This window comes from Corvus kubaryi, unplaced genomic scaffold (assembly GCF_017639235.1).
Source record: "Corvus kubaryi isolate FWS band 111438036 unplaced genomic scaffold, C.kubaryi_AGA036_p1.0 133, whole genome shotgun sequence".
In the NCBI taxonomy this organism is placed as follows: domain Eukaryota; kingdom Metazoa; phylum Chordata; class Aves; order Passeriformes; family Corvidae; genus Corvus; species Corvus kubaryi.
In genome coordinates this window covers 15,549,605-15,569,059 of record NW_024580667.1, presented here as the reverse complement: position 1 = coordinate 15,569,059, position 19,455 = coordinate 15,549,605, and the positions used below count along the sequence as shown (strand labels likewise).

At 39.3% G+C, this 19,455-nt stretch overlaps 1 protein-coding gene across 4 annotated transcripts in view; it reads left to right on the top strand.

Moving 5' to 3' along the window:
- The window catches only part of FRMPD4 (FERM and PDZ domain containing 4), a 341,898-nt gene that overhangs the window by 12,379 nt on the left and 310,064 nt on the right, over positions 1 to 19,455 (top strand). The window lies entirely within an intron of this gene.

Sequence of the window (19,455 nt, the reverse complement as noted above, 5' to 3'; positions counted from 1 at the left end):
ACTGGCCTTGGTGAAAGATAATTTTGCAACTTGGGCATTCAGGAGATAGGGAATTGCCACAAAGTCACTGTTGATCTTCAGGCAAGTGATTCTATTGGATTTCTTGCCTGTAAAGTGAGGTAAGTCATCCCTCATAGCTAAGGTAGGATTTTCCTTCCTTTTTTTCTCTCTCTCCACATCCTTGCACTTTAGATGCATTTGAATTTATTCACTTAGGAAAAAAAGTAAATGCTTGCTCAAGAAGCAAACAAACAGACTTAATCGAAAAATCTTGAGTATTTCAAAGTCTATCACCAGTTTCCACAGGGACGAGGACAGAGAGGGTCACTCACAGACAGTCACTCAGTGAAAGCTGTGAAGATTTTCTTCCGGCTACATGGAACCAGCCTGAGAGATGTCTTTCACCAAAGCCTTTCTGAGCCCAGCTGCAGCCAACGTTGATGCAGGCAGTACTTACTGTTTGCACAGCTTCCCCAGCTGATAGGGGCTGCTAGTAGCTTGAATTATGAAGGGTTATGTCTTTTCAGGGTTTTATAAATGTAAATTGCCACTGTAACCACATACACAACAAACACGGGGTTTCTTAGGTAAGTCAGTGACCAAGATGGAAGAAGACTTGCCAGTTCCAAGTCCTGCATTTAACATACAATAAAACCTCTTCCCCCAGACACTCACAATATTTGATTTGAAAGTATAAAAATGTATTACTCTTGCTCTGTTATGTCTATTGGGGGCTCATTTCATGCACTTTTACTGTCCTAGCCCAATTGATTCAGACATAACTGAAATAAAAATGTTATTTAGAGAAGCAGGTGAATGTTATGTAAAACCAGAAAACTGCCATTCAGAACTTCAGTTCCTACTAACCTGCATGAAAATGCTGGAGGGAGTGTTCATCTTATTTTCTCAAACTATCATTTATGGCTTAGGTTTCAGACCATAAGTCAATGACAGCAGTTAATTCCAATAACAGTTAGAACACCCATTTAGAGGTGAAGTGATTTTAAGTTATCACCATTAATACAGCCTATGCTAGAAGAACATGCACTGGAGGAACTTCTCTCTTCAAACAGTAAGCATTTGTATTTGTTTGATATGTTTACAGATTGATGTAAATAGTTTTCTTTATAGAAAAAAAATACGTATATATAACATGAATTGCAACTGAAGAGCAACTGGCTTTAGAAAAAATACAGAAAGACAGCACAGGGACACTTTCACATACTTAAAGCAACAAAGAATGACTTTTCCAAGCATTCTGTCAGCTCTTCAAAATGAAATTCATATGATCAGACATCCATGCATACAATCAGACATCCATGCACTCTGCGGTATGTGTTCTTTGCACATTTTTGTCAGTCTCATCTGCTGAGCAGCTTGCTCAATAACGACAAAAAAAAAAAAAAAAATCCAAACCATAAATTTTCCTTATGCTTTTGATAAAGGTGTTACATTATCTACATTATCAACATTTGCAGCAACATTGCACCAGTCTGAGATCTCATCAGAGCTCACAAAAGTAGCTGAGCCAGGTCTTATTGGCAGAGAGATGGCAAACTTCCAGCAGCTCCCAGGTGCTGCAGAGTTCAGCAGCAATTAAAGATGTGCCACTCTTTGCCTCTGAGCCAAGACCAGGATAGCTTGTAAAGAGCCAGGACAAAGCTAGGAATATCCTGTCAGCTTTTGGACACAATGTAAAACTGAAGTTCTGGCTACATGTGGTCATTAAAAATCCCTTCAAGCATTTGGAAAATATAGTGCAATACTCCTTTATCCTGGACAGCTGCCACTCAGGTTTACTCCCTCATCTCGCAGCTGATGTTCCCCCTATGGCCTTCTGTGAGTGTGGTGGTTTGGCTTTATCAACAGGGCTGGTGGATGGGAGTTTGCTTCATGCATGGCTTTCATTCTCTGCATGCCTGCTGTGATAGTGTTCTCTTCAGCTTTCAGCTTGCCTGAGAATTCCATCAATGAGAGCATGTGCTTAAAGTTAACGTGAGGAAAATGGGTAACCTCATTACTCGAGAAGCATTGTCACACAGGAGTTTTGGGGAATATTCTAAACATTTACATGTAAAACCTGTTTACCATTCCACTCAACCACTTCCGGACTGACTACCTCTTACAGTTAATATCCTTAGTTTGTTCAAGAGATCTTTTAGAATACTTGAAGTTAACCATGCTTTGAGCATGCTCAAGTTCCTGCCCCCTGCAGACTGTACTGAAAGTGAAACAGAATCACAGAAATATCCAAGTTGGAAAAGACCTATACAATCATCGAGTCTAATCCCGAACCCAGCACTGTTATGTCCACCATTAAATCATGTCCCTAAGTGCCACATCTACACATCTTTTAAATACCTCCAGGGGTGGTGATTGGACCACGTCCCTGGGCAGCCTATTCCAATGCCTGACTACCATTTCTGTGAAGAAAATTTTCCTAATACCCAGCCTGAACGTCCCCTACTGCAACTTGAGGCCATTTCCTCTCATCCTGTCACCTGTAATCTGGGAGAAGAGACAGACCCCTGCCTTGCTACAACCTCCTTTCAGGTAGTTGTGGAGAGTGATGAGGTCCCCCCTGAGGCTCGTTTTCTCCAGGCTAAGCTTCCTCAGCCATTCCTTACAGGACTTGCTCTCCAGACCTGTCACCAGCTCCGTTGCCCTACTCTGGGCACGTTCCAGCACATCAGCATCTCTCTTGTAGTGAGAGGCCCAAAATTGAATGCTGGCTCCAAGGTGTTGCTTCACCAGTGCTGAGCACAGGGTGATCACTGTCCTAGTCCTGCTGGCCACACTATTCCTGACACAAGCCACGATGGCAGAGCAGCGTACACAACTTGCATTGACGTAAATAACTACTCAGCATCCACAGTCATCAAAATGAAGGGCTTTTTATCTCCTGACTGCCAAACTAAATAACTGAACAGTGTAGCTCTGTAGCTACAGCATGAAAAGTGAAAGGTGTGATGGTAAATGCCCTGAGGTCTCTATGTTACCTAAAGCATTCTTTCAGTAACTGCAAGTTGATTACAGTCTCACCAACTGACACTGTAGATCCAGTTGCAAAACTGGGGTTTGGCATTTCCCAGTACAATACAGCCCCAATTTTGTGCTCCTCCTGGATTTTGCATAATACAATAAAGCTGACACTGGTTTCCAAATATATATATGCATACATACATGTATATGTATATATAGTGCCCATTCAGAACTCAAGGTCAGTATATGTTGGAGAGAAAAGAGGAGACCTTTATGGACTGGCTGCATTTTTGGGGAAAAATATTTAAAAGAGCAGCTCTTCAAAGCAATAGAACTATTTTAGGCACATGGTGTGATTCTTGGAGTTGTCCTCTGCATGGTCAGGAGCTAGACTTCAATGATCCTTGTGGGTCATTTCCAACACATGGTATTCTAAGATTCTATTATTTTAGAAGCTACAAAAAATATGACTGAGGTCAAGTAGTCAGCAAAGCAGTTCTGAAATTGTCAAGGGTATAAAAAAATAAAATCTATCACCATGATCTATTTGCACTTCATCATCTGGATATCACCACCAAATTCACAGATTCAGACAGGTAAAAGTCCAGGAACAATGTGATAAACTAAAAAAGGGAACAAAGGTTTGGACTGGAATACAAATTATTTTTTTATATTATTTTGAAACTGATGTGGAACAAATTGCTACCTGCATTCTTTTCAGTCATACCAATAACAAACCCATAAATAACTATAAAACTTAAGTGAAGTAGAGCACTGCTTTCCACAGCTCCTGCCCTTGATCCCTGCAAATACCAGGAATCAGTCTACTTGTCTTCCACATGGTCTGATTAAAAGTTTTTTTAAATTCTATTTCACAGCTTTAGTGTTTTGAAAATGTTGTTATCCTCAGTTCTTTTCAATAGACAGAAACAGAGGTCTCCAGAGAGCCATTCATCTCATCCTAAGATAGGCATCTAAGGTCAGCAAATGGTCTTCTGAAGATGATTCTATTAACTATAAAGGAAGAGTAGGCTCAGTTATGCAACTTTCAGAAGTCTGTAATTAGACAAGATGATTTTCACTCACCAAGCTACTTTTAGACAACTTTTTTTCCTCTTAAGATATAAAATCTCAACTTTTTAAACTAGAAAAATACACTACACCCTTGCTAATTTTAAAATCATCCATATAGTAAGATGGATTTTATTCTTCTGCACCCTAGACAAACTTTCAAGCCTTTCCTTTACCCCCCACTTGAAATGCCAGCATACTAGAGGGACACTGCTTTCTCTGTATTTCTAAGTGTAACTCAAATCAAAAGTGTTTGAAAACTCATGAAAAACATTGTACTTGTCACGTTTGCAACTCAGGTTCAGGGATTTCCAGTTCATGTATGATTCAAAGGATCATCTAAATATTAGGATGCCTGTCCAAACTAAAATGAAATTCCAGATGCTTGAGATTCACCTGTCATTGAAGATAATGTTGCCATGAAGAAAACCCCAATTATCCCTCTAGCGATGAAATACTGAGAATAACAGTAGTGAAAATGGCACTCACTGAATTTACAGTGATGCAAAGGTATGAGCTGCCAGGAAGGAATGTGGGAGACATTTTGCATTATTCATACCAGGAGCTATACTCTGCTCCTTGCTGAGAACATACCTCTCCTATACAGTTTGCACAGAATCGGATACTGTCCACCCAACAATTGCATGTGTCAGTTCAAATTGCTCATTGAACAGTGACACCTCACTCATTTCATGCTCCTCACCCTTTTCTCTGTATCATTCCTTTCTTGTGACCCTTTCTGTCAGAGATGTTAGTTTTAAAGGCAGCATGAGATTAACTGCATAATGCTTGTCTTTCAAGGCTGCCTTTGCTTTATCTCCATCCAGCGAGCTGGACACCAGGATGCACCAACCCCGCCCCCCCCGGAATGGCCGCAGCTCCCTGTAGCCTGTTTGCATAACAGTTCACTCCTCTTTCTAACATGACCACAATAAGAAGAGGGGCCACATTGTTTCCAGAAATAAAACAGATTACTTTAATCCTAAACCTACTGCAGAGCCAGGATAATAATTCTTTTTTTTTTAGCCATGTGTTTAACCATTTCTGAGGAGGCTAAAATAGCTAGACATTTGTGTGTATGTTATTCTTGTATAAGGAATAATCCTCAGCTGGTTTTATTAGGGGGTTGGGTTTTCTCCCTCCTGTTTAAAAAAATACATTCAGAAAAAAAAAATCAAAATCAGAAGACTGCACAACCATTTGTTAGTCCCTGTAAAACAAACGTATTTAAAGTTTTCTCTTAGTCTGTCCACTTTTTCTCCAGCCGACCATTACTCAAAGATACGTTCACCTTCTTTCAAGGAGCAGTTATTACTACATTTTTCCATGAAAGCCTGTATCTGCTGTCTTTTCTGATTAACCAGCTAATTGACCCCTTCTATGGGGAGACTTTTTTTTCCATGGTTTTCCCCTGCATGTTTATTCTCAGCACAAGGCATTGATTTTCTTGTGTTTCCACTATCCCAGACAGTTCTGACTTCTTCCCTTCACACTACACTGTAATAAAATAGGACAACTGCTGCAGTATTCTTTCCTTAGAAATGAGTAAGATGTTAACATGGATGGTATTTACCAATAAAATTCATCTCTCTCAACTTTATGCCCTATAAAGTAAGGTTCTAGTAATTTAAGCCTTTGCAAACTGACCATTTACATTGTCTGCAGTCAACATGGATAGAAACTTCCAGAGGGTAATTTATTCCCTGCAAAGATGGGTGCTCAAGGCAGGCACCTGCATAAGATACTGGTTCCTATCTCATTCATTGAATAAACACAGAACCTTGATGATCTGGCAAAAACAAGACACGTATGGTTTGTCAGGGTCAAGGTGCAGGAGATGAGATTTGCCCAGTGTGTCTGAATACCTTTAGGAACTTCTAGTCTTAAAAAACCCCAAACCAGCTGTTCTCATCTAATATGAAATAACCTTCAAGTGAAATGAGTGGTGCTGGATCATTTATCACAGTTTAACATGAAAATTAAAGCAATCACGGAGGAATGAGTTTCGAGTGATTACAGATTTCCCCCCTCCCCCCACCATGTGTGTCCTTTTGGAAAAATTCTCAGAACAATGAATAGCTTTGGTTGTGCATCATCCAATGATACTCTGCCTATATACTGAAGAAAGATATATTTATTATGGTGATATGATGTTGCTAAGTACTGCTCAAGATCCATGTCTTGCTGTGGAGGGAGAAAAGAAGAAGTTATTTTCTCTCACTCTTAAATCTACTTCAATATACAAATTTTATCCTTTCTTGAATAAATTTTAAAATGTCAACTTTCCCAAAGTTTGAAACTGCAAGCATTCTAAAGCAATGATATACGTAGAGATATCAAACTAGTGATAAATACCAGCTCACCTACAAATAGCTTCCTGCTAGAGCTATATAGCTATGTTGAACAAGAAAGCATCAGTAGATTTGGGAATTAAAGTTCCTAATGAATCTGGTAAACTTATTCTAAACATAAGTTTATTTCTACTTTTGCAGAATAATATAAACTTGTGCAGATGAGAAGTACGTGAGGTAGGTTGAGTGATTTTTATTTGCCATATGCATTTACTGCATTGGGTTTTCTTGATGGCATCTTTCTTCTGCCCCTCACTAAAGCAGGTGTTGCAAACCTAAAGGCATCCCAAACCAGCAGGATCCCACTTATCCCATGCCTGCCTATGCTGTTGTCAAAGCATTTCCTGATCTCCATCCCTGTTGCCTTTTGACAGGTGTATGCAAGATGAGAACTAAGGCAAGGAAAATATCTTCCACGTAATATTAGTGGGTGGAACTTTTGCACCGTTTGACTAAAGGGAACTCTTTACTTTTAGGCCAGCAAGCAAGAAATATAATAGTTTTAGGATGTAGAGTTTTCAAAAGTTTAACTTGCTTTGACAATTGAATTGTTGTACCACAGTATGGAAATACTGAGGGAACTCTTGGTCTTTTATTGGAATAAGATGTGGTTCATGACAGTGATCTGTATATAGATTATGGCATGAGAAAAAACTATTTGGAATTAATCTGATACTATGAGGGGAATCAGATGGGACTCAACAGGGTGAGAGATGCCTCCAGTTGCCTCTCCAAAATGGCTTCTGCATTTTTAACTTGTGGTGAGCTGTTTTTTAAGTTAGTACTTTATCCCCAGGAAAACCAAATTGCTAGGAAACCTGAATTTATGATGAGCCAATCTAAAGATCATGTAGTCTCAGCCCACTGGAACCATGTTTATTATCCCTAAGTAGCTATTCAGGCTTTCTGCTATTCAGAAATAAATGAGCATTTCTATCTGTTTGTGTGCAGAATTTATGAAGCATAGAGGAAAAGTCCCAGGTCACAACATTATTTACTTAGTGCTGAAAGGGGAGTTACCTGGCAGCAAAGAAGAGCTGTGATATGACATGTTCTTAATATTCCTCTCTTCCCATCCTTGTTACATCCCCTGCAGTACCATGGGAGAAGCTCTCATACCCATTCTGGGAAAAAAGCTCATCTGGGTGCCTCCCTAGAGTGCCTGTACATTAATGCCCACATCATGGGGAACAAACAGGAGGAATTAGGGCTATGATCTCACTGGAATTACAAAAATGTGATGGGATTGTACATACAACTGAAGAATTATGATGGATGGAGACAGACTTTTTGGAAAGGGTGGCAAGAAGGGTGAATTTTGCTGTATGTGAGGGAGCAGCAGTGATGGATGGAGCTCTGCTGTGGGATAGGTGATGAAAGGGCTGAGAGCCTGTGGGTCTGGACAAACCAACACAGGCAGTGATGTGGGTGTCTGTTACAAACTGCCTGGTCAGAAAGAAGTGCATGAGATCTTCTTCAGACAACTGCAAAAAGCCTCATGTTCACTGGTCCATGGGGAATTAGAATCATGGTGATATCTTCTGGTGTGCGTTGACTGAGCAGATGATGATGGGAGCTGCTTTGCTCATGTCACACTTACAAACAAGGAAGGGCCATTTGGGGATCTGAGGCTGGGAGCAACCTTGGTTGCAGTGATTATGATGACTAGAGTTCAAAAGCTGGAGAGGAGGGAACAAGGCAAAAATAGGATTATAAACCTGGACTACAGCAGAGCAGGCTTTGGCCTTTTTCAGAGATCTGCTTGGAAGAATGCCATGCAATATATCCCTGGAGAAAAGAGGGGTCAGAGAGAGCTGGTTCATTGCCAGGGATCACTTTCTCCGTCCTCAAGGGTGGTCCATACTAATGAGCAGGAAATCAAGCAGAAGCAGTAGGAGGCCTGCATGGATAAACAAGGAGCTCCTGACTCAACTCAGACATTAAAAGGAAACATGCAGGAGGGGGAAGAAGAGATTTCAATGACATTTATGAGAAAAATCATCAAACACCAACAGTCTCAGTTTCCTAAAGAAAACCTGGTAGGGGACAGGACAAGGAATTTTAGTTAAAGAGAGCAGAAAAAACAATGCAGTCTATGCATTTCATATGGCATTACCTACAGATCTGAGCAGGTTTAATTCTAACTCGGGACCTATCTGACAGAGGGCAACTTTTACAGAATAAGAGACTTATCATCCATTGGGACAAAAAATGATCTGCGTTGTTGGTATTTTAGATATGTCTCATAATTTTTCCCAGTGCATTTATATGGATATTGAAAGGAAGGAGTGATTGATGTAGAACTGGAGGGTCTTCATATCTTTGGCAAGTAAGACAAAGCAGGCCATCAGTCCTCTGATTGCATTTTGTACAGTGGATATTTTCCAGCTCAGTGCTTAACCATTAACTTCTCAAGGTAAAATGACTGCTCAGTGCATTGAATATATTGAACATTGTAGAAAGACATAGGAACCTTTAAATGGGCAAGAGTGGGTCATCCATCACTCCAGCCAATGGTGTGTCTATTCCAAATTCTGGCTGCCTGAAATTCAACTGGAAGGAGTTCATCAGCCCGGTGGTAAATAAGTTGGCTGTGCACAAACACAAATCAAAAGTGCTGTGAGGGCAGAGGTGATGGAATAATGGTAAATAGCATCTAAAAATGTTCTAAAAATTTGCATTACTAAGTCTGTATTCTCAAAGTGCTCTTTTTTCCCCCACTTTTTAAAATATAGAACATAATGTCTACTACTTCACTGATGCCTGGGGCCAGAAACCTTTGGAGAGAATCTCATACTCAAAATATAAAAACATATCTTCATTTTGCAAAGTTTCTGACCAGACACAGAGAAAAATAGCAAATATATTCAATAAAAAATACATATACTTTAGCACTTCCCTGATCTGCAAGGAAAATTTACGGACTTCAGTTTAAAAGATGGCGTAGAAGACTTTCTTGAACTATAAAACTTTATAAAGAGGATTTTTATATGTTGGTGAAGAGATAATCACTTTTGTTTCATATAAATATATATGCCTATATATACACACACACAATGATGTATGAAGGTGATATAGTTAGGTAGTATTACAGTAAGGAGAAGTGATCAATGCACCACAAAAACATAAAGTTGTGTGCTAATGGGTTTTTGATGTTGCTGGAAAAAACCCAGGAGTGGTAATATTAGCCAGATGATTCAAAACATGTAGTAAAAATAACACTAATAAAAGGTCAAAACTTTGCAAAAGGAGCATTGAAAAGCTCTTGGAAAGAGTTCTGGGACTCTCAAGGCATCAGCTGACTCTTGGGGATTATCAAGATGGATCAGTCTTACCCATTCTTGAGTACGTGAAATGAGTAAGGTATCTTTGCTGTCCACATTCACTGTGTATTTTTTAAGGTCAAATATAAACAGAAAATGTTAGGGGACCACAGAAACTTATCCTCCAAAACAGATTTCAGAGCTTCCCGACTTCAAAATTGTTATTAGCAGCAACATTTACCATGCTGCAAATCACTGTTCCATCCACTGTATTCCTTACTTTCAGACTTACTGTGTCCAGAGCTGGTAGAGAAATTCCTCTCATAGCCATAGATATTTAGACTTCCCAAAATTAATAATTTGAGGTCTGCAGTATACCTCTAATGTGCTCAATGTTTTTATGATTTTTTTTCAGCAGCTAATTCACATAAAGCCTCACACCTTTCAACCACTCTGATTTATCAGACACTGCCATTAAATTTTTAAATCTATAGAGGTTAACATGTGATACGGACTAATGCCAGAATCTACCAAACTATAAAACAATGAACGAACTAATTGGAATTGCTGGAGTAGATGCTATGCTGTCTTTACAATAAAAATAATCCAAACCCTAGCTCAAGAGCACAATCTTAGAATAATATAAAGCTATTGTGTAGTGAGTATACTTTTATCCCTGTTACAGTGTTTTATTACAGTCCTCCTTTAGGTGGCATTTGTTTGAATTATTTGACAGTAAATATGAAGAGAGATAAGGGGCTGAAAGTATTCCTAAAGTATTTTCTTGCAAAAATACTTTACTCAAAATATTACTCTCCTCTGGTGTCTGTCTTTATCTGGTGAATTTAAAATTTCACATTTTATATTATTTTAATTAATTTATAGAAAGCTTTTTGATACACTAAAATATAATGAAAATTCTCACAATGTTACAATACTAAACCTAATTTTAAAGGGTATTATATTTTTAGTGTTTTTAAATCACATTGGTCTAAAACAAATATGCAATGAGACATCTGTCTAATCATGTTCTTATAGTTACAGACAAAAAAAGAGAAAATAATCCTCATGACTCCAACTGCTTTTCTTACAAAATATCCTCTAGTTTGAAGAGAAATAATGAAACTATACATAAAGCTAGTTTTAATGGGATTTTGAAAATTTTTGTATTCTTACTGAGGCAATTGACTATCAAAGCCAAATCCTGAAAATGTGCATTGTTCAGTAAATGTGTATTTTATTCACAGTAGGATGGTGTGAAAAATATCAGCCATGGAAAATAACAGTCAGAGTCAGCAGAGATCTTATTACAATGTCAAAACAAAACATCTTTCATGTAAATTATGCTAGCAACAAAATATAAATTATGACCACAGAAGTGAATGAAGAAACTCTTAATCAATTAATATTGAATATAGATTTCTTTGTTTCTGTTCTAGCAGCATACAAGTTTAATAAAGGCTATTACTAGCCTTAAATTGGCATGCGGTTACCAGTCCACTGGTTCTGGAATAAATAAGCTCCAGAAGATTACCCCTGATGTTTGAAATTCAGTTTGGGTATTTCAGGAAGGGAACTGACTTGGATCCTTCACCTCAAAAGTCTTATATTTATTCTTGCAAGTTGCAGAACAATTTGAAGTAATCAGTGTGATAAAAGCAGTGAAATCTCATTTTCCTGAAAGCTTTTACTGTTCTTATTGCAGTATGTTAGTCAGGTGTTCTTAGTCCAGTGTGTTTTGAAGTTAAATTGTAAATTGGAAGGTTTTCAGGTAGAGTCTAAGAATGTCTGCACAGGGCCATAGTAGGATATGCTCTTTTTGATGACCCTTGGAAATACCAGACATGCAATTAATGCATAGAAACTCATAAAAGCTGCAGATTCAATTAGTGAAGTCCCAAAATCAATTATAGAATAATATTTTTTTTTCCTTTTTAAAAAACTTATGGCCTACTTTCACCCTTTCCATTGCTTTCAGGTAAGTCTTATGCCAACAACCTTAGCACCTCAAAGCTATCATAATTAATAAAACAAATTTGAAAAATCTGTTTCATATTGCTTCCTCAAACTGCTAAGTTTCTGTCCCCCTCAGTGACCTGAAATTTCTGACTGATAGATTCCAAACCCTGCATAGTGATTACTTATGATTTCATATGAATAACGTAGAACTAGAAAGAGATATTGTACCTCAAACAGGGTGTAAAATCGTGTTAAATGTTTGTGTCTAGTTCTGGCAAATTTATAAGATACAAGGCTATATGCCTGTATAGCTCTGATGGAGAAACAAAATATTTTTCATATTTTGGAGGGCTTTAAACTTGTATGAATATTATTTTCCCTGTCATTCCAAGGACTCTGCTTTGTAACTAGGCAACCATGCTATAGAGAGCAGCATTACAGTATAATTTTTTTAATTCTCTAAAAGTGATATAGTTATTTGTCCACATTGCTCTCTAAATTTTTCTATAATAGTGCAAAAACAGACAAACCATGGGTTTGTGCCTTTGTACTATATTGCTTTTATTGATTATATTTACCTATATTGTGGGTGATCCTCAGAGTTTATTTCTGCCTTCATTCCTCGTTAGCAATTACCACTCTTTCTTTTTTCCACTTTGTGGGAGTGGATCCAAACCAAAAATATGATCAATTGTTCCTCTGTCCCAATGATTCTTTTGTGCAGGACACTGTGGAGCTCAGTTTAGTCATTACTCCTTTTCATCTATGAGGTCATGACTGTTTTAAGCTGTCTTGGCACCAGTGGCACCGCAACTCTTAACTTGGTGATTTCTCATCTAAACAGTACTAAGGCCTTTGATTTTTCCCACTGTGTGGGACAAAACTGAGATTTAAGTGAGAATTTCTGTGCCATATTTATTGCAAAAGGTAAAGATACTGTCAGGCTTCTAATCATAGAATTTGTATCTGTTCCTCTACCTTACGAATTTCATTATCAAGCGGTCAACCAAAAATTGAAGAGGATTAATCAGAAGCAGAGGACAGCAGGGTTTTGCAGATAATGTCCCTAGTGGGAAGGGCAGAGTGGGATGAACCTGGATGTATGGAATTTTGGAATGGTATGAATGTAATATTAAAGATACTTCTGGCACTGCTGTCTCTTCCTTGCCTTGGACCAATATAGATCCCCCAAAGCTAATACCAAGAAGCCTCCACTGAGAAGTATGGCTGCCCACTTATTTTGGTAGATGGGCTCGGGATGAGTATGATTTAACTTTGCACTGTGCACCCTTATGAAAAAGCCTATCCCGAGATTAAATCCAAAGTGTTATTTTTGACATTAAAAATGTGACGTGACTGGTGACATGAATCTTAATTACAAGAGAATCAAATGATACTGAATTACACTGAAATGCAATACACAAATTGTGATGGATATTTAGCCTTGTGCTTCAGGGTTTATACACACCTTTGTTCAGACACAGGGAGGGGATTGCATTTGGGTTTTTGTGTGTGTGTGCAGAATATCCCCCCTTTGCTATCCTGGGGCTCCTCTGAAATGTGGCATTGGAACTGATAGAGACAGGGTACTGGATCTGGAGTCTAATCCAGCACACCAGTTGCTGATTTCCCACTCCCCCAACTCTGCTTTATAAAGAAGAGGTATCAGTAGTGCTGTTCTGTAAGTCTTCACATGCACACACACCGCCCTCCCCTCCCCCCGCCCCACCCTGCTCCAATAAAATCAATGTAATGTGGCAATGAGATTTATAGCAGCTGCTTGAGATTAGTCCCTGATAAGCTTATCCCACTGTTTCTATGGAGGAACCTTCTAATTTTTAGCACCAGCAAAATATTAGTTTGCATGAAAGTATTGAATAAACAGTGCTTTAACCACCATACAGTAATAACACTATGAAACAATGAAAGGACAGCTATCCAAGGAGCCAATTTATTGTACTAAGGAGACATAGGTAAGTGCACAGAAATTTGTACTAGATGCATGAGGTGGATTTAGTTGAGTTCATAATGGAAATTTAGGTAATATGTTATGTACTTCTTTTCAATTTGCAGGCATGCATTCAGAAAACTGATTGGTAGATACCAGAAAACTAATCCTACTGTTTCCTTAAGTACAGCAAGGGAATAAGAGCAAGTATTCTTTACCCTGAAGGCTTTCTGAGAATCATCCTATATTTGTAAAATTGGTTAAAGTACACATTTTTACATATTACTGTATCCAAGGTTGCCAACTCACCTGCTTAGTTTTAATCTTACGATATTTTATGATTTTTTTTTCCTTGTAACCATTATTTCTCAATAAATGAGATTGCCTAAAAGCTCTGATATCACTAAATGTAACTTTCCAGCCCTCAGGCTTGGAGATGAAACCTTGAAAGCATTAACTGAGAGTTCTTTAAAAGTTTAGAGAGCAGCAAGGAAACAAATTATAATGTACAACTTTTTAAAATCTTGTTTTAAAGTCAGTCTCATGATGTGTTGGACTCTGATCCATCATTTCTGAATTTTTGAGCTGATGAGAGCTGCATGCTGCAGAGTATAGACACAAAGAATCTGAGTTAATGGCTTGTGTCTAGGTTTTCTTTACTGTAAGTCTTCATTCACACACAATTTTTTTTGGATTTTGGTAGAAAATTTGTATGTATCAGACCATGGGATCTTAAATTCTTCCAGTCAGATATTTTAGCAATCTCTGTGGTCTTTTGACCACATACAGTTTCACTGGTCCAAAAGTCATTTTTATAATGTAAGTAATAGCCTTAGTAAACTTCACAGAGCTTCCTAGGGGCTCTTTCATCTTTCCATGTAAAACTGTATCTTCATTTAAATAAAGCAAGACACTTTGATTTGAATTCAGTGACAAATCATTCCAGTTTGCCCAGATATGTCTAGACTTGAAATGTCTGCAGTCTTATTACTACTGTACATTTTATCTCCTTTGCAAGCAAGGTTGCAAGTATGTTCAAATGAAAGAACAAAAAGGTGAAGAAAAATTTATCAGTCCATAGAGGACTTAACCCAATGCTTACAAAGGAGTAACAGCAAGCTGGGAGTGAGATAACAGTGCAAGCCTGAGCAACTGACAAGAGATTGGGAATCTCTTTTGGCAGAATAAGCTGCCTCAAATCACGGTGAGGAATGAGGATAAAATTGCATATGATGGTGTGCACCAAAGGCAGAGTGAGGATTCAACAGTTCAGGGATAAAACCATCATGAACAACTGGCTCATGGGTCAGACACAAAGGGTTACAGTAAATGGGGTGACACCAGACTGGTGACCTGTCACTAGATGGGTTCCACAGGGATCCATCCTTGGCTCTGTGCTCTTCAACATCTTCATAAACAACGTGGATGCAGGACTTGGAGAGACGCTAAGCAAGTTTGCAAATGATACAAAACTGGGAGGAGCTGTTGACTCTTTTAAAGGCAGAGAAGCCCTGCAGAGAAACCTCAACAAATAAGAGGGCTGGGCAATCCCCAGCTGTTTGAAGTTTAACAAATAAATATAAGTGCTGGATTCTGCACATGGGATGGGGAAACCCTGGATATACAGACGGAATGGGGAATAAGATGCTGGAAAGCAGTGCCATGGAAAGGGGCCCGGGGTTCCTGCTTGATGGCAAGTTGAACATGAGTCAGCAGTGCCCCGGCAGCCAGAAGGGCCAACCTTGTCCTGGGGGGGGTATCAGGAACAGCATCAGCAGCTGGGCAAGGGAGGGGATTGTCCGCTCTGCTCAGCACTGGGGTGGCCTCACCTTCAGTGCTGGGGGCAGTTTTTGGACTCTGCAATATAAGAAAGATATGAAGCTGTTAGAGAGTGCCCAAAGGAGGGCAACAAAGATGGTGAAGGGCCTTGAGGGGAAGCGCCATTGCAGTTACAACTTCCGTGTGAGCGGAAGAGGAGGGGCAGACACTGATGTCTTCTCTGTGGTGACAGTGACAGGACCTGAGGGAATGGCCTGAAGTTGTATCAGGGCAGGTTTGGGTTGGATGTTATTACCCAGAGGGGGTGAAAAGGTTCTTCACCCAGAGGGGTGTTGGGCACTGGGACAGGCTCCCCAGGGAAGTGGTCGCAGCACCAAGCCTGACAGGGTTCAAGGAGCATTTGGAAAATACTGTTGGACACATGGTATGACTCTTAAAGATGGTCCTGCACAGGGTCAGGAGTTGGACTTAATGATCCTTGTGGGTCCCTTCCAACCCAGCATATTTTGTGATTTGGTATAACTACTTCTTTTAACACAGCTGACAAGACCACAGATCCCTGTTCCTTTCTGTTTACTCTGGTGAATGGTGCAAGCTTACCTTAACACAGACACTACCTGAGATATCTAATTCAGGAGCACAAGCAGTGGTGCAGAGATGAAGACCCACCCTTATATTCTCCCACTCCTCCCCCCAAAAAACCAAAACACAATCCAAACAACCAGTCAGACCTTAGATGGACAGAATTGCCCTTGGAAAATGCTTCCAGTCAGTTTCCACTGACTTCATAGGGACCCGAGAGAACTGTAGTTGTAAGGTGACTTTCAGGTAAGCAGAGTTTGTTCCTCTCAAATGCAAACGTCTTAAGCAGGAAGTTGATGGGTGTAGTCGTGATCCCTACAGTGTGATTCTAATTCATCTTTCTACTTCAATGGCTTTTTGACAATTTGGCCATTCATCTGGCGGAGACATTAGAGAAGTGGGCCCTGGAGGACAGCCAGCATTATGGAGTTGGCCTGATGGATAACCAGAATAATTATTCAAGTGGATGGTCTGATACAACTAAATATGTATTTTTAATTTTATATGTTTCAAAACCTCCAATCTTCTGACATGTTTTCAAACTGTGCTAAGCCAAACGAGTCTTGAGGAATTGTTAAACCAGATGTCATGCATCTCTCTCTCTCTCAGATGCATTTCCTGAGGCAGTCTGAGAACACTGGGTTCTCAATGACTGGGGCAGACTTGGCTTGGAATTTCATGGGCATCTGATTTATTTCCCCTGAGTGTATGTTGTGCTCTTTTTAAGAGGGACCTCTTGGAGGAAGGGGATGTTGTTCCGTCCCTTAGGGGCACTGAGTGTCCTCAAAAAGAGAAGGCTCAGGAGACTGTAGGATGGACTGAGAAGGTAAGTTATAGAAGGGGGTCTGGACATCATGCATGGTTTGGTTTAGAAGATGACAACAAAGATGATAGAACAGGCCAGCAGGCTTTGGACGAATTTCTAGAGGACTAAAGCAGACAAAGCAGAATTTGCAGCCGATCAGAAATCTGTAAAGTTATCTGCAATCATGGACTTCAAAATACACTGGACTTGTAAGAACTCTGTAGAAAATTCTATTTCTCTTTATGTCTTCTTTTGTCTCCGCTTTAAAAAGCTAAGATTTTAGGTTTTAGCTTTCATTCAGACAAAACTTTTATTTCTGAGCATAATGCAGACATGCAATAACCTAACTTTGAAAGAATCATTCAGGGGAAAAAAGTGCTTTGGCATATTGTAAACAAATAGTTGTACTAATCTCAACAGAGAAATACAAGAAGCCTTTAATAGGACATTTATATCATCTTAAAACCACTCATAAGGTACTCACTGGACTGATTTAAATCCATAGTCACAAAAGTATTTCATGGAACATAAAGTGAGCAGCCCCTTTCCTCACCCCTTCCTTACTACTCCGCTGCAAATAAAAGGAAAAATCTCATTTAGCTCTGTGTTCCTTGCTGCATGAAGCCAGCAAGTGTCTTGACAGTTTCACTGATATTATTCTGGCTGCTAAGCTCCAACATAGTTCTAAACCTCAGCCATTTTATGAGGCCAGCACTGATTTGAAAATACCAGTGCCTGACGTTTACATGGAACAAGTCCTGATTTCTTGAATTTGACTAAAATTCCATTCACCTGCAGCTACAGAAACTAAAGCGATAGGTTGGGCAGTGGGAATTTATGTGTTGATGAATGACAATTTTTCCACTGGCTTTGTGGAAATCGTGCTGTGTTTCTTTTTTGCAAGAGCTAGGAATATCTGCTAAGTATGTTACTGCTTTTTCATGAAACAGAATCACGTTTAATTCCTTTATTATTGCATTTGGATGTAAAACGTTTTTCTGTAGAAGATCTGGGTGCACATTACAAAATTTAGATCAGAATTAGGCAACCATTTCTGTGACAACCCCCACATAGCACCAAAATAGCTACTCTGAAAAGGAGTGATATGAGGCACATGATTAAATGTCAGTGAATTCTAAAGACTGTTTCTACTAGGAAGCACAAAGAAAGTGATCTTGCATTGTGCTCTAAAATGTCTCTACCCTGTAAGCTGATCTGCAGAGACTGATGGTTCTTATGCTGTGCATTGGCTCTTTGACTCTCTTTTGACTCCAGAAGGTGTGCATGTCCATTTGTGTGATCAAGGTGCATGATCTAGGCTGAAACAGCCTGTCCTGGGGGATGCTCTGCAGCCCATCTCCTTGCTTTCAACTTCAGGGTGTAGCATGCTGCTAAGGGGGAAGGGTGCAACAGGTCTGAGATAATGAGCATGGAGACAAAACAGTTATAAATTTCACCCAGACTAGAACTGGTAGCCAAAGAAGCGAGTACAGGTGTGAAACTCTCTTGTCAGTGTTTCTTAATGATCTGGGCAAACAGAGTTCTGTTAGCAGAAAACATGGCATGAGTGCCTTTGCATGCAGATTACCCAGGCATGTGACAGGCCACTTGCTGATGGATATTGAAAGGCCAGTTTTCTATTTCCTCCTAACTGAAAGCATTAGGCTTGTACATTGTAGTAAGTAAATAGTTTTCTAAATGTTCTGTATTTACAGAATACCTTTCATCAACTGCAGTACATTTCTAAAAATTGCACACACTTTCCTAAGAAAATTCAGTGAACTTTATGGCATGTTATCATCCCTTCCAGCTTTGCAGTCCCCAATGGTCTTTCCATACATCATATTCCCAAGACAGTTATTCTCCAGTATTTGTTAAGACACAGTAGGGACTCATTTTCTGCCCAAGAAGCTCTACAGAGCCTGAACAAAAATCAAAATCCTTAGTGACACTCACCAGTGGTCACTTGAATAAACGGAAGTTCTTGAGCATGCAAGACTCCTTATCATGTTACTCAGTATGCTGAGCAAGATCTTTCTGTACTTTAGACTATAGACAGATTTGCAGTCTTCTGCCTGGAGAAAACAGCATTCTTAATGCAAGCCACATGAAATAGTTGCCTGTACACACCTTGCAAACACAGATTTACTCTGAGAACAACCCCTGATGCACAGAGTGGCTGTTCTGTTGGTGCTGCAGTCAGGAACAGCAGCTGCAGTGTGCTGTAATTTACCTTAGCTAAGAGTAATTCCTCGTTGCCTGAGACCACACATATAATTCACAGGCCTACATGTATTAAACCTTCAGTTAAGATCAAAAGAACACATTGTAGTGGATAAAATATGGGGTGTGATCTTTCAAAGTACAGTCTGGAAATTTTAAGACTAAAAGTGCTGAAGTTTGTTTCTTCAGATACTCAGGCAACTTTGTATAAGCTGCTTGGTTTTTAGAAGTAACTAGCAATATCTTTCTCATTTCTGAATGTTTAGTATTACTGACAAGTAGGCCACCTATGTGCAAGTGCCTAAATATGGACTGAGAAAACTAGGTTTTAGCACCCAGATACAAATGCTGCGTCTGTGACGTTTCTGTTCATTGTGAAAATCTGCTTTTTTTTCTTTTTTTTCTCTCTCTGCTCTGACTGTAAGCTATTTTGCACTTGTGAAATTGCTTTTTCCCCTCTTTGCTCTGATGGTTTTATATACTTCCCAGGAA